Source organism: Anneissia japonica, unplaced genomic scaffold (assembly GCF_011630105.1).
Source record: "Anneissia japonica isolate Jap-2015-1 unplaced genomic scaffold, ASM1163010v1 scaffold12406_len387984_cov155, whole genome shotgun sequence".
NCBI classification, from domain to species: Eukaryota; Metazoa; Echinodermata; class Crinoidea; order Comatulida; family Comatulidae; genus Anneissia; species Anneissia japonica.
This window is the reverse complement of record NW_022714615.1, coordinates 123,579-127,173: the sequence shown is the minus strand read 5'-3', so window position 1 is coordinate 127,173 and position 3,595 is coordinate 123,579.

The window sequence follows — 3,595 nt, the reverse complement described above, 5'->3', positions numbered from 1 at the left end:
TTTTTAATCAATTATCAATTTATTTTAGTAAATTAATGCCAGAATTAACCATTATTCATTGATGATTACTAAACACACTTAACTGGTGCCCAACTTTACTTAAGTAGTGCCCAAGTTATCTATAATCAATTATTATCAATTTATATAGCAAATTAGTGTCAGAGATAGTTAATATTAACCGATTACTACTAAACACACTTAACCAGTGCCTAACTTACTAAAGTAGTGCCCATTTTTATCTATAATCAATTATTATCAATTTATTTTAGCAAATTAGTGCCAGAGTTAGCCAATATTCATTGGTTACTACTAAACACACTTAATTGGTGCCCAACTTACTAAAGTAGAGCCTATGTTATCTATAATCAATTATTATCAATTTATTTTAGCAAATTAGTGCCTGAGTTAGCTAATATTAATTGATTACAACTAAACACGCTTAAGTGGTGCCCAACTTACTAAAGTAGTGCCAATGTTATCTATAACCAATTATTATCAATTTATATAACAAATTAGTGTCGAGAGTTAGCTAATATTAATTGCTTACTACTAAACACACTTAACTGGTGCCCAACTTACTAAAGTAGAGCCCATGTTATCTATAATCAATTATTATCAATTTATTTTAGAACATTAGTGCCAGAATTAGCTAACATTAATTGATTATTACAAAACACGCTTAACTGGTGCCCAACTTACTAAAGTAGTGCCCAAGTTATCTATAATCAATTATTATCAATGTATTTTAGTAAATTAGTGCCAGAGTTAGCCAATATTCATTGGTTACTACTAAACACACTTAACTGCAGGTGGACAACTTACTAAAGTAGAGCCCATGTTATCTATATCAATTATCAATTTATTTTATCAAATTAGTGCCAGAATTAGCTAACATTAATTGATTATTACAAAACACGCTTAACTGGTGCCCAACTTACTTAAGTAGTGCCCAAGTTATCTATAATCAATTTTTATCAATGTATTTTAGTAAATTAGTGCCAGAGTTAACCAATATTCATTGGTTACTACTAAACACGCTTAACTGGTGCACAACTTACTTACGTAGTGCCCAAGTTATCTATAATCAATTATTATCAATGTATTTAAGTAAATTAGTGCTTGAGTTAGCTAATATTAATAGATTACAACTTAAAACACACTTAACTGGTGCCCAACTTATTAAAGTAGAGCCCACATTATTTATAACCAATTATTATCAATTTATATAACAAATTAGTGTCAGAGTTAGATTAATTGATCACTACTGAACACACTTAACTGGTGCCCAACTTACTAAATTAGTGCCCAAGTTATCTATAATCAATTATTATCAATTTAGTTTAGTAAATTAGTGCCAGAGTTAGCCAATATTCATTGATTAATACTAAACACACTTAAGTAGTGCCCAACTTACTAAAGTAGTGCCCAAGTTGTCTATAATCAATTATTATAAATTTATTTTAGTACATTAGTGCCAATATTCATTGATTACTGCTAAACACATTTAACTGGTGCCCAACTTACTAAAGTACCAATTATTAATTTATTAATTAGTAACAGAATTAGCTAATATAATCAATTATTATTAATATATTTTATTAAATTAGTGCCAGAATTAGCTAATAAACTGTACAAAATTAAGGGTGACTTCGCAGACTGGATAAGACAGCCGCAGGCCTTGCACCACCTAGCCTCCTAAGCTTGGCACACTAGCACCAGTCACCTAGTACCGCCCAAGGCTAGGTCTAGCTAGAGTACAATAGGTAGGCTAGATGAAGAACTGACTAGGCCCTAGGGCTTTACCTCTACCTAGGCTAGCAAAAGCCCTTATATAACAACATTTTGGCCTGCCGTAAATGTTTATGAAACCGATGTTTCTGTTTTTCCAAACTTATCTTCGATCGGTCTCACTCACACCATAGAGAAAATAGAACAGTTCTATTCTATTTTCTCTATGCTCACACACGGCATCGCCTTTGTTTTGGTGTGTGTGATGTGTAGCGTGTCTTGTATGAATATTTATATATACCATCTTGATTAATTATTTATGACCTGACGGAACTGGTGCCCATATAACGCTTACCTCGCTTATTCCGTCTATCGCTAAATTAACTTTGTCGTTGGTGGCGCCGTCCAGAATGAGAAAAATAACAAATAAGACACTTGTGGCAAGTCTACCTACAGCCGATCGTCACCAAAATTTGATCATTTCTTCATTTCACCATGAAAACTAATCTGCAAAGTGTCATTTTTATCCATCTATAACTGGGACGTAAAATTAAATGACCCTCAAATGTTACACCCTAACCGGGATCGTCCCCTACACATCTTCCTTGTAACTTGGGTTAAACTTTCCCGAAAGTTGTATTCGGATCAGTTGACCCGTTTTTGAAGTATATGATCTGGAACGTTTTCCTTTAAATGGTCCTCATATTCACAACCTATACCCAATCATCACAAACATTCAGTCATTTCTTTACTGGACCTTTACAAACTATTATAGAAAGTTACATTTACACCCATTGAAAACCTATTATAGATTACTTCTGGGATCTCAAAAATTTTAATGACCCTCGAATGCACCCTTGACTGATTCGTCGCCAAAACATAATACTATCTTCCTTGTAACTTAAATGCTTTTTCGAAATAGGCCTATGTTGTCTGGGACGTTTTCCTTCCAATGGTCCTCAGATCTACAGCCTACTCCGGATCGTCACAAAAATGTAATCATTTCTTTACTCGACCTTAACAAACTGTTATACAAAGTTTAAATTATACCCATTGATTTTTTTAAAGAGATATTTAGGTCTGGGTCCTCAAAAATTGAAATGACCCTCCCATTTACACCCTTGACTTGTTCGTTGCCAGCACATAATAATTTCTTCCTTGTAACTTGGTCAAACTTTTTCCAAATGTTTCATTCAGATCAGTTGATCCGTTTTCGAAATATGTGGTCTAGGACGTTTTCTTTTAAATGTTCCTGAGAACTACACCATACTGCGGATCGTCACAAAAATTTAATCATTTATTTACCAGGCCCGTAGCCAGGGGGGTTTTTAGGGGTTCGGGCGAACCCCCTTTTTCAGCGAACCCCCCTTTTGCCAGCGAACCCCCTTAGCCAGAAAACGATCCCCCGTTTCCAAGATAGTGCAATTTATTACAAAATGGGAGAATTTTTGGCACTGTTTATTTGTCGCTATCGATCGTAGTCCGATCGTAGAAATCAAAACAAAGCTGCAGCCAGCTGAATGACGTAAACAGCAAGACTTCAAAATGAATATTAATGAGAGGTTTGTTGCCTAGGCTATTTGACCAATCGCGTGCTCCGTAGTTTGTTTACTTTGGCACGACGTCATCACAAAAGTTTGGGCGCTCTACATTTTTCATTTCTCTGGGATCGAGGACATGCGACGCGCCAAAAATAGCTTAGGAGGAGGATGAAGCGCCGAGAAAGGATTTTTTTTGCTTCAAGGCCAGCAACGAAGAAATCACGAAATTTAAGAAGTTAGAAAATTCACCCTTGTTTTCACCACATGCTCATGATACTGCCTGGCGGCGGGACCGGTGTACTTTTTCGGGCTAGGCCTAGGCCCTA